This window comes from Tamandua tetradactyla, chromosome 3 (genome assembly GCF_023851605.1).
Source record: "Tamandua tetradactyla isolate mTamTet1 chromosome 3, mTamTet1.pri, whole genome shotgun sequence".
Classification (NCBI taxonomy): Eukaryota; Metazoa; Chordata; class Mammalia; order Pilosa; family Myrmecophagidae; genus Tamandua; species Tamandua tetradactyla.
This window is the reverse complement of record NC_135329.1, coordinates 124,067,369-124,080,286: the sequence shown is the minus strand read 5'-3', so window position 1 is coordinate 124,080,286 and position 12,918 is coordinate 124,067,369. Positions and strand designations below refer to the sequence as shown.

At 35.9% G+C, this 12,918-nt stretch overlaps 1 long non-coding RNA gene across 1 annotated transcript in view; it reads right to left on the bottom strand.

Moving 5' to 3' along the window:
* The window catches only part of LOC143677634 (uncharacterized), a 61,589-nt gene extending 50,320 nt beyond the window's left edge, over positions 1 to 11,269 (bottom strand). Inside the window, exons 1-3 of the long non-coding RNA XR_013172759.1 lie at positions 11,035 to 11,269; positions 2,743 to 2,925; positions 502 to 589 (exon numbers count right to left, since the gene is read on the bottom strand). This is a non-coding gene — a long non-coding RNA (uncharacterized LOC143677634). The remainder of the gene's footprint in view (positions 1 to 501; positions 590 to 2,742; positions 2,926 to 11,034) is intronic.
* Between the last annotated feature and the right edge of the window lie 1,649 nt (positions 11,270 to 12,918).

The following is a 12,918-nucleotide window of genomic DNA, read 5'->3' as shown; positions in this document are numbered from 1 at the left end:
CCAATGGAGTTATAATTCAAAATATACCTAATTATAGAATCCAAGTACATAAAGACTTACACCACATTCTTATAATTTTTCCATATATGTATGTACTGTGTTTATATATTTTTCCAGTTAAAGTACTACAAAATCCATTCCAAGCATACATGAAAAATTTTAAGATTTATTATGTCAGAGTTAAAATCCTCCTTAACAAAATAACTCCATATTGAAACAAACTGTCATTGTTAAAGAACAAATAGATACACTATGCATTTCCTATTAACACTTTGATACTGAAAAAAATTACTAATTGAGATAAGCACATACACAAACAAAAGACAGTACAAAGAATGTTTTCAATTTACTCCAAATCAGAAAGAGAAAGAAAAAAGAAAATTTAAAATATTCAACATACTGGGACTTCTCTATAAAGTAAAAATTCACAAAGCAACCTACCTATTTCTATATAATTAAGCATGCAGCATTTTAGGAATGCCAATTAAAATGGCAAATTACCTTTTTTGGAACCAACAGCCAATGGTATCTATCTTCCTCAAAAGCAGCATCTGTGAATTGGCAACCTGGGGCCAGATTTTTTGGGACACTATGAGGTAGAATATCATAAATTTGTGTTACTTTATTTTTCAAATAAATCTCCTTAAACTTTTGTTAACTTACCCGCAACCATGTATTTTTCTTTTGAAAACTTCTCATAGTTTCATAGTTTAGGATTTAAAGGCAGTGCAACTGCCTCTAACTCACATTAGCTTTTCCAATTGGACTTGGGACAAATATGGAATCAAATACCTCCTCCTCATAATTACATATTAAAGAGCTACCTTTCAGTCAATATCAATTAAGCCCTCAGATAAGGGTTCTCTTCAGGTAGCCACTTGAACATAGAATCTAGTAAGTTAGATTTGAAGGGAACATAGATAAATCAGCCCCTTTTCATGTGACAGGAATTCAAATATTTGATAACACTCAAGTCATCACTTCTATTTCAAGTTTTAATTCAAATTTCTCCTTCTCCTGGTTAAATATTCTCTCAGCTTCTTCAAGCCACTACAGATCAGATGGTTTTTTGCAATCAGCAGTAACCTCCCAGTCTCTGCACCAAATGTGAAGACAGAAAATCAAGGATTTAGGCTCCCTGCCATCATCATGAGAATCTCAGTGGAGTAAAAATAGAGTAGGGCTGACAATGGGGTCTTCATCAACTGTGAAGACCTCATGTTGAATGAAAACAGCCAGACTCCAAAGGACACATATTGTACGATCTCACCAATTTGAATTAATTAGAATAAGCAAACTCATAGGGTCCAAACCTAGAATATAGGTTACTAGGGGACAGGGCTGGGTAGCAGATGAGAAGGTGAGGCTTAACATGAACAGGGTTCCTATTTAGAATGATGGAAATGTTTTGGAAATGGATGATGGTGATGGTAGCACAACATGATGCATGTACTTAACAGCACTGAAATATATATCTGAATATGATTAGAAGGGGAAATATCAGATTACATATATATCACAAGAATTCAGATTTTTAAAAAATCCATGGATCTACACCACCCAAACTGTGAACCCAAGTGAAACCGCAGACTACAATTAATAGTACAATTATAAAAGTGTGTTATCATCAGTTGCAACAAATGTTTCATGCCAATGCAATGTGTAAATAATTGGGTGGTATATGGGAATCCTGTGTGTTGTTGTACTGTAAACCCACACCTTCTCTAATACAGAAGAAAAAATAAAGAAAGGCTGTCTCAGTGACAGTTAACCTGATTTAGTAAATGAAAACCCAAGGACCACTCTTCCCTGAAAATTAGAGAGTATTTTCCATGGCATTCCTTCCTGCATAAACATGGAATTCCAGTGTTTAATGAGACATGAGTACATTCTAATTCTGACCTTTATCCTATAGATAAAAGGGTGAGATTACCAAAATTGTGGCTATTATTAACAATATATAGATGAGAATGCTAAGGCTCATAGAGGTAAAGTAGCTACAAATTTGCATAGCTGGTAAGGGGCATGGAAATAAGTCCTAGACCCAGGACTTCTCATGCTTAATTCTGACCACACGTTACTGCCTTTTCATGTTAGGGGGTTATAAGACTATGCAGGTGACTATGGAACCTGCTTGGAAGGAAACCTAGAAAACCCATCAGTTACAAATTTCACCTCCATTACTTTTAGGATCATCAAACTCCATAATAGATTTTATTTTTATGAAGTTTGAAGATTTCTCAACTTTTTAAGGATAACTTATAAAATTTCAAATAAAAAAATAATAATTATTATTTGATTTTGTACCAGGATACCCTTTAGCAGAAAGAGGGTCACAGAGAACTTTCAGGAAGGTGACTGAGAGGCGACATGGAAAGATAACCAAAACAAATGAACTAGAATCTACATTTTTTGCCCATTTTGATAGTTAACAACAAGTTTCACCCCTCAAACCATCTCCTTTTTTCTCTTTTAGGCATAACATTTTGGTTTGAATTCTGAAAAATAATAAATTATTTAATATTATTTATTTATAAATACTGCAATAAAAAAGTATTTATTTTTGGTCTGTCTTCAAAATCATTTCCCAAAGCTCATGAATTTCTTCAGCAACTAAGAAAACCAGTGAATCTTACTGACAGATTAAAGGAAAAGGAGAGATGAGTGGTCTGAGGTTTTCAAGGCTGCTAAGACAAATACCATACAATGGGTTGACTTAACAACAGGAATGGATTGCCTTACTGTTTCAGAGGCTATGAGACACGTCCTCCTGGGGTCAGTACTGTTCTCCTTGGTTGGCAATCTTTGAGGCTCCTTGGCTTGTATCCCTGCCGCTCCTCACAGGGTGAAACCCTCTCCTTATTCTTTGGGGTTCCCATGGACTTCCGGCTTCTAGCTCGTCCCCACAGTTTCTCTTTATAAGGCCTACAGAAATGGAATAAAACCCCCATCCTGAGTCAGTTGGCCACAAACTACTAAAATTAACATCTTCAAAAGATCCTGTGTACAATGTGTTCATCCCCACAGGGATTAATATTAAGAATATGCTTTTTTCTGGGGTATATAATGCAATCTACCATAAGTGGTAGCCTCAGAATTTCAAAATGCTCTCAATACCAAAGGAGGTTTAGAGCTATCTGGTGGCTTTGAGTAAAAAAGTATTAATTTGGGGGTATTTTTATTTCTTTTATCTTCTAGTCTTGAGAACTTTATAAGAAAACTCAACTGTAAATAACTTATGACCTATTTATTTCCATAAATACATATTATGGAAAAAAAAAAAAAAAGATTCTGGCTAGTTTCTAGACATCTGTTTGATCCTTGCTCATAGTAAACCAGTCACCAGACTGCTCTTAAATTAACAGTCATTGCAAAAGCTTACTCTTTAAAAATTCAGGAAGTTGTTGAAACAGAACATTTTTGTTTCTTGAGTTATTTTCCCTTCTATTTTTTCCCCATGAAAAGTTCCACCAGTGCAGAAAGGTTTAAAATCTATATGTAGAAGTTTTTTAATTAGCTAGTAAATATTAAATACAGGAACTCAAATACAGGAACTTAATTTGTGTCATCTTATGTAGGTAATAATACTGAAATAATCCTTTTCATTGTTGTTCTCTCTCATAATACCCTACTCGAGGTTTTTCCAGAAAAAAATAAATTCGAAGTAAAGTAAGAGCAATACCTGAGAAAATATGCTACCTAAAAATGCATAATTTGGTAATCTGGCAGAATTTAGAAGTTATTTCTCTATGGTTGCTTAAATCTCTACTTAAAATGCCACAATACGAGCAGGAAGTCTCCTTCACTTATTGTCTTAAAAAAATATTAAAGTGGAATGGAATCCCTACAGAATGGAAGTGTACCTCACTAATATGCACTTTTATTTCCCATAAGTGCCAACATTGCAAGCAATTAGGAACAAGGAACAGCCAACAGAATTAAAAAAAAAAAAAAAAAAAGACAAAGCAGAATGTTTATTATTTTGAGAGGTTCATCAGGGAATGCGTTTATGTCAGGGGAATAAACACTGCCACCCAGTCAGGGAAATTACATTGCTTCCAAAGTGCTCCTATGATATTGAATAAAGTCATTAAAGTACTTCTTATTCCTTAATCTTCATTGCTATGGATGACATAGTAAGGGCATGATTCAGAATATACCAGATGAGATGTGAGCAAACCTATGCCATTTAGAGTCAGTGGTTTTAAAAGGATTCAGGATTCATCTTGAAAGGAGCAGGGACTCTTTACAAATAACATGAAAATATTTCCTTCTATTATATATTTTGAGTAGGAGGTTTTTGAACAGCGAAGCTTGGAGCTGTTTATTTTTTGGCTCAATTTCTCTGGGGTTAGGATAAATGCTACTACTCACCGACTTATTACATGTAAGCAGTTCTTTTCCAGTGTTAAGTGATGTATTCAAAACTCAGGAAATCATTAGAGGGCCCATAAACATTCTCTGGTGGTCATTTTAATGACCCCTAAATTCAGAACCACTATACAATCCAAATCTTCAGTGAAAAGGCAATATCCAATAATGCAACACAGCACTTAAAAACTGTAATCTGAGCTGTGTACTTCTTACTGAGCAGAGTATTTCCTACTCATAGAAATTTAACAAAGGACATTATTTTTCAACTTCAGAATTAAATGTCATTACACTGGCTGCCTTGGCTGCTTGAGAACTCTCATTACCATTGAATGAGTATTAGAGGATCTGAGTTGATACTTCCTTCACAGGAAGTTTCATATAAATTTCTTTCTGGCTCTCAATCTGTCTTTCACATAATGGTGGTAGGTCCCACTTCAGGTGAGAAAGTAACCAGTTCAACTGATTATCAACGGGGCGAGGATATTATTTGTATCTCCCTTATCTCTTCTAAATTCTCAAGCCTTTATTACCAATGAAACACCTTTCTCTGCCTTTTCAATGATATGAAAGATTGGTACTCCATATCCCAAAGTCCTTTACTCCAAAAACCATCCCTTAACACTCCTCTTGCCTGTATTTTATAAAATGAAAAGATTCCAACTTGAAGTTGTGACCACTTTCAGACCTGACACCCAAGCCATGAGTGAGAAAAAACAGAGAGAGAAAAGAGGGAACCAACAGGTAAACTGAAAAAAAAAAAGAGAGTTTAGGGTTGAAGGTGTTAATTTAGGGTAATAAAAGAGCAGTAGATAGATTAAAGAAAGAAGAATCAGTGCATAGATGGGAAGCTGAGAGAAGAAATAATCTAACCCAAGCTAGATGGATCAATAGGCTTACATTGATCATTTGATTTTTGAAAAGTTGAGAAGTACATGTGCCAAAGACTGGAGATAGAATTATAGCCCTAATTCATGTATGTTTTCAAAGTACATTGTGTTTAAGTTAATACAAGACAATGAAATCTGCTGGGAAAACAGCAAGGCTGCAAAGCCATTAGCATCTACCATTTAAAGCTGTTAAAAGGCAGTGCACCAGTCACAGTTGAGAGGATTGCTGACACACAGTGGAAGGGCCAATGCCAGCCAAAACCCCTGGGAAATGAGGAGACTGGAGGACTGCAGAGCAATCAGCCATGACCACTGAAGCTCCATGTATTTCTAAAGACAGTTTATCCTAGACTTTACTCCCAGATCCAATTATCTCCAAAGCCATTGGTAGCAATTATCACTTAGTAGGCATACAAAATATTCCTGATTACAATTAGCCCTTATGGATCAGTTAACATAATAAATTGCATACATCCCAGTGAAGTTAACAAGTGAGCCGTATGAACCCAGGAATTGGATTTTGAGATGAAATCAGTGTGAAAGTCTGAGACCTCCTGTCTTTGCAAGATATTAGTTCACTAATAGCCATGGTCTCTGGGCCTAACCAGGGTAGAGTGAACACTGACAAAGAAAATTAATTACTCCAGACATATATTTTATATTGATGGATAAACTAAGGAAATAAGAAATGTGAAATTTCCAAGAGCATTTCAAATTTTAATCAGCTCTCAATTTATAGCCCTAGCAATATTCCCTAACATTGCCATTTTGAAAGCAATGTGGAGGGAGATGTGAAATGAATGAAGAGGAAGAGGTCAGGGCTGAGTACAAAGTAGGTATACCCTGCTTGTATCTCTAAGATCCAGAGTTGAAATAAAGAGCTGGATGAAATAACAGAATAGTCTCAGAATCCAAAACATGAGAACCCATATTTTCAGCTTTTGCAATTTTCACTTTGCCTTGCTTCTCTTGGGTCAATGAAGGTTCTTGGAAAGACTGAGTAAATACCCAGGACTTCTTTTAAAAATTAGAGACATTGTAGGTTTACAGAAAAATCATGCAGGGAGTACTGAGCTCCCATATACCCCATTTACACATACAGTTTTCAAGTTTTCCAAACTTTGTGTTAGTGTGCTACTTTTGTTAGTATCGATATGGGGAGTCAATCCTTAAGTACTTTTTATTTAGCACTTTTCACTGCCCATACTCCCTTCCAGAGTAATAAAACTGCACATTGTTTAACGTGCAGTGTTTGGCATTTCAGAAAATACCTATAGCCATGACATACTAATTTTCTTTGGGATAATGAAAAATATGGCTGGCAGAGCCTAAAGGTACATCATAGAAGGTAGTTTCTAACATATTTTAATGTGGGTTTCTTGAAGATGACAAAATTTGAGAAAGATTTTGAAAAATGTTTGATATAATAGTGGGGTAAGTGAGGACAGAACTCCAGTATTCAAAAATATCATATTCATATATGTACCAATGATGTATTTTATGTTATCTGAAAACCTTCTTTGAAGACCCTATAGAATAGGCCACCAGATTTTCCCTTTGCATGTGGAGGCCCCCCTGGGTTTTTGTAATGATACATAAATTCAACCCTAAGGGAACTATAAATCCTAAATATATAGCAAATGTATCTAAACTTCTGGAGGAAGTGTCCCAAGTTAACAAAATCACCACAATATAGGATAGATTTAAGGAATTTGTTCTGTGAGTAGCTATGGTAGGGAGACAAAATATTCCAATAGAATACTGCTGTCATTCATTGTCATCTACTGGGTCCCTAGGAACTTGCCCCAAGGCTCCTAGGGACGGGACCATAAAAATTGGAAGAGGTTGCTTGGGGGTAGAGAGATCAAGTTATTTAAGAACAATATTCCTTGACAGTGAAAGGGGAGGGGCACTCTTAGTCTACTTAAGAAATATTGGTAGCCAGAGAATAGAAGTAGCTGTAAAGGATATTTTGGAGGAAAAGGATTTGGGAATACAGGAAGTAGGAACAGGGAGTTTTTGTTTGATTTATTATTTTACTCCTGTCGGCTATGGTCAATGAAGGACACAGACTCTGGGTGGAAGAACATAGAGCAGTAAGAGACAGACAGTCACCAGAACAGGGAACTGACTTCAGCCAAATAGCAGTATGAAAGGCATTGGGATTTCACAAGGAGGAAGGGAACCCAGGAGTGAGGATGTTGGGAGCAATAGCACAGTGACGCCTGCTCAAGGTTTGTTGACTCTCTGTTGTTCCAGGGAAATGAATAAAGGTAGCATCCATTTCATACAAGTGGTATGTTATCATCTATTTTATCTTTTGTCTAAAAGATAAAAGTATTTGATGTGGTAGTTCTTCCAATTTCAGGAATATTCTTATTTTACCAGTTAACCTTCAATTTTTATAATCTCCACAATTTAAATTCTAATCTGCTTTAGGCCTCTGGTTCATTCCATTTGAAGAAGGCCTGGAGAGGTTCATCTGTGCATTGGCCTTGGTAGTGGCTTCTACACAGTTGTACCAAAAAGCTCTTGAATCTCTGCAAGTGCAAGAGGAGCAGGTTTTAACACAAATGACCAGGCAAAAGGCTCAAGTCTTTTCTGCACTAGCAAAACATCCTATCTATGCTTTTCTACTCTCAAAACTGATTCAGTAGTAACAATATACAGATAAATGCAGCTACATGTTCAAGGATATAATGACATTGTTTGTCTTTTGAATGTAAAGCTTAGCCTGCTACAATGACCCTTAAGCTTTGATAAGAACTTATGGGGCAGGGTTGGAGATAGACTAGCGATGCTGATGTAGGGTTGAGGATGGAGACATGAGAAAAAATAAATTTATTAAATCTTAGTGAGCTTATTCTTCTTTGAAGGAATAATAAATTGGGAGCTTCTTTCAAAAGGCAAGCCATAATTTCTAATAATGTCATATGCAATAGTATAGCTGTCATTTTGAAATAATGCAAGTGTCATACATCTAATTGAAGTACATTTTTAACTTTGCCAATAAGAATTGGAGGTGTGAGAACAATTGTAAATTATTTTTCTGGGTATTTTATGGCTAGTTACCCTTGAAGTTTCTAAAGAAGGATTGTTATTACAATTTCAGGTATAGTTGTTTATTGTCTCACAGTTCTGGAGACTCAAAGTTCAAAATCAAGGTGTCAGCAGGACCACGCTCCATCTGAAACCCGTAGGGAAGTCCTTCCTTGCCTTTTCTAGCTTCTAATATTTGCCAGCAATCCTTGGTGTTCCTTGGCTTATAGATACATTTCTGTAAGCTCTGCCTCTTCCATCTTAAACACAGCCCTATCCCTGATGTTTGTGTTTGTGTCCAAATTTCCACTTAAAGAACACTAGTCACATTGGATTAGGATCCACCCTAATCCAGTCTGGCATTAACTAATCACATCTTTAAAGACCCTATCTCAAAATGAGGTCATACTCAGGAACATGTCTTCTGGGTGACACAATTCAACCCCCAACAGTTACAAACTCCCCAACAAGTTTATTCTTTATGAATAGTGGTATCAAAGAGTAACATTTTGTGAGTTAGTGATTTTGTATTCAAAACTTCAAAAGGACCAGTGTGATTATGATTTGCTGTCTCCTAGCACACTGTTGGACGGTAGCTCCACATGCCCTTGATGTTAGGGAAGGCCACCATTTGACTTGGCAAATTAAGTATGAATAAAAGTGATGCCTCTAACAGACAGTCCACAATTCTTCATATCCTCCTTCCCTGTCACAGCAACCAGTACCAGTGATGAAAGATGATAGGCCCCTGTTAACTTGCATTTCTGAGTGAATAAAACATGGAGCAGATCCTTACAGTTGACCCAGGATCGACACATAGCATGAGTGAACAACAAACCTTTGTTGCATTAAAACTGCTGAGAATTTGGGTTTATTTGCTACTACTAACTGAATTTCTCACAACCAGCATAACCACTTAACTTCTTCATATAGGACATTTATTAGAAAACACAACTTTAAAGTCAGACGTACTTGGCTTCAAATCCCATCTCTGTCATTTTCTAGCTATGTGACATTGGCAATACTCACTAAACTTCCCTTTTCTCATCTATGAAATGGGAATTGTGATAGGTAATTCACAAGGTAGCTGCATGGATTATAAGACATGATGCCCATGGAATAGCATAGTGAGCTATTAAGTATATAGTGGCTTTTATTATAATAATCTCAAAGAGGCTGGAGTTTAAGCTATTTCAGGTTACTTATGATGTCATTGAGTTACAACTTGAGGCCAGATTTTTAGTTAATGCTTCCACTAATGTAACCCCTTGCCCACAATGAATGTTATAAAGCTCCAGATTTAGGCCAAATTATAATAGCAATTTTTATGAATCCATTTCAACATCCTGAGGTTAGTAATTTTGATAAATGACTCCTTCAAAAACTTGGCTTTAGTAGTGGCTGAAAATGGTTTAGAAAGCTGAGCTTAGAGCTGAGTAATTGTACAACAAAGTTCCTATGGCAAAGCTCAAGAGAAAAGAGGCTTAAAATATGTTTTAAAGACACTATTTTCACTTATAGTACAAGTGCTTTTAGTTTAATTTTTTTCAAAAAATGTCAGATGTAATTTCCAAGATTTTTATTATTAAGGAAATAGAGTCAGAATAAAAATAGACTGGAGAACAGTGTTTTTGTTTGGTTGGGTTTTTTTTTTTTTTTTTTGGTAGTATACTGTAGCATTAATTTTGGAAACCGGTACTCTCAGAGACCACTTGATTCTTGTAAATAATCAAATTCACAATTTAACAAGGGAAGTAAGAGATGAAGTATGAAAGTAACAGATGAAGTATGAATTTGTTAATGTAACCGATATACTTATTTACCATGAGGAGGTCAATTAAATATCTCTGAAAATTGTTTCATTGAATCATATTATTGTTAAAAACTATATATTAAGTGAACCAACAAGTGTTAAATGCCACTACTGTCCAGTTGAATAAAAGCATGAAACAAAAGTAATTCCTCTAGGAGTTGTAATCTAATTAGGAAATCAAAATATACCTTTCTTTTTTAAAGAATATAAAGTAATTCAGACCAGTTGTACTCGATGTGTGGTTTGGAGGCTTCTAGAGGTTACTAAGACCATTTCAGTGGTTCCCTTATGTTAAAAAACATTTTAAAACTAATATCAAGATATTATTTTCCTATTACACTTTCATTCTCTTAGAAGCGTTTATGGAATTTTCCAGAGGCTACATGATGTGTGACACCTTCTCATGACAGCTAATGGAATGTGCACTTGTGTATTCTTGTGTTTTTTAAAAATTCTGTTTTAATTTCTGAAATGGTAAATAAGAATAGATACAACCTATGGAAACAGAATTTCCTTGTGTTCTCAGTAAAATTAATAGTGGAGAGGGCTCCTGAGATCAAAGGAGTCCTGAAAGCCCACTGATTTGCAATAAAGCTACAGTTCCTGCTTTTAAGGTTATTATCAGATAATTATTTCTACTTACAAATGAAGTTCAAAGACTGAATGACATGATAGATTTTGAATTGCAAATATGTAAAGTAAAGCTAACCTGATACATGTATAATCAAATGCACAATTTTAATGAGCTATAGAACATGAATAGTTGGTAGTTTTATTTTTCACTCAGTCATACAAATACAGATCTGTGTACGCACATGCACTCATGCACACTCACTCACACACACACACCACATTCTCTGGGAAAAGGAATCTGCCTTGAGTTTCCTGTGAAGACTATGTGATCCATTCCCCGATACTTACCCAATCTTTCTCTTTTCTTTACAGGGAACAAACGCACAGAAGTCATTGCAGGAGGCCCTCTGTCCTCTGGTTTACACTCTTTCTCTAATGAAAATTACTTTCTTTTCATTTTGGAATGAAGATTTTCAAGGAGGGTCTTAGGAAAAGTAGAAATTGTAGACGACAGTGAACCAGAGCTCCCTCCATGAGGGAAGACAAGGGGGGTTAAAGAAAATACTTTCCCCATGCTGAATTAACTGCAATGTTGTCATCTCCCTGTGTCTGTGGATTTCTTTATCTCTATTTTACAAAGAATTTCTTACCTCTTAATATCATTTAATGTAAATCATGGTCAATTCAGATTTGAGGCTGATCATCTAAAATATCAGCATCAGAACCCCCAACTGCTTGAGCTTACACATTCAATCGAGAGGCTATGGTAAAACATTCAAACAATGACCTCGGCTTGATCTAAAATTATGTTCCTCCCTTTCTGACGTAGCACCCTAAGATTCTATACTCATGGATATAATCCAGGTTTATGTTCACATACATCTTAACCTCTTAAGCTCGAGTTTGTAATCTGCCCCACAGAACATGTTGGGCTATGATTCTGGGAAGAGGCTTGGGGATAATGAGAGGTGATGGAGGAGGATCATGGAGAGGACTGGCTGCCCTCTGAAAGCAACTCTTTCAAGTGGAGCCTTTACAATGTCCTCAAGCAAGACAGTGTAGCGGGGGAGTGGGAGTCTCAGATGTGCTGGCACGTACACTGAGCTCTAGTGCTAGAACACCTAAGTGGTAGAATTTAGGTTGTATGCTTGCATCCGTGTTCAAAGGGAGCTAAGAAATTGAATCCTGGTTTCTGTCTGAGAAGTTATGAATCAAAATGTATTTCTCCACATATGGATGCGGGGTGGCAACCAAACGAAAATTTTCTACAGATTGGTTCAATTTTTTTTCAATATTATAATGAATGATATCTATGATGATAAAAACAAAATATTGGGCTCTGTACATTTGATCAGTGGGAATGTTATAGAAATCAGGACATTTATTCTTACAACTTTGTCATCTAAGTTCTAGATTCTCCATGTTACTTTAAGGATAAGGAAATGAAGATTCAGAAAATCTAGGTGGTTTATTCAGCATCAAATAAATAGTAAGTGCCAAAGGACATGACTCTACCATCCATCCTCTTTTTAACTATGCTATATTGAGAAGGAACAAAACTTAAAGTGGAAATCATATTCTGACATGAAAGAGAAAATAAAAGCAGTAAAAATGATGGAATAGTGCAAAGGAATGGGTTCAGCTGGAGAGGTATGAAATATATGTGCAGGAATGTGAAGCTCTAGTCCATGAAGTACCCAACTGAGTCTATTCCCACACATGTATGGTTTAATGGAAATGATTGAGGAATGGGGCCCTGCTCGATCCATCTCACTGAGTTGTGAAATGTCAAAACGAAGTAATCTGATAACCTTTAAATCATCTAATGCATTTATTTCTAGTTGAAATATTATTCCCAAAGTTTTTACTTCAAACAAAATTTGCAGTGGGCTTCTGTTTTCAAATTTATTCTTATAGTGGTCCTAGGATGGGGACAGTATCCTTTTAAGCTAAAATAAATACTTGATTGCAGTAAAATAATAAGAAGCACAGAGATTTTGCAAAAGCTAATTGAAAAGCACCAGAATAGTGCTATTTTAAATAGGTTTTTAAGATTAAAAAGTCAAAGAGAAATAATGCTAAGTGAAAATCTTCCTCTCCCCACCCGTATCCATGCCCTTTGTCCTGCAACTGAAGTTTCTCCCATGGGAAGCAGGGTACATTTCCCTGCCTCCAAAGTTTTGGAATCGACCATGCAATCTGCTTTTACAATGAAATGTTGGCAGTTATGCT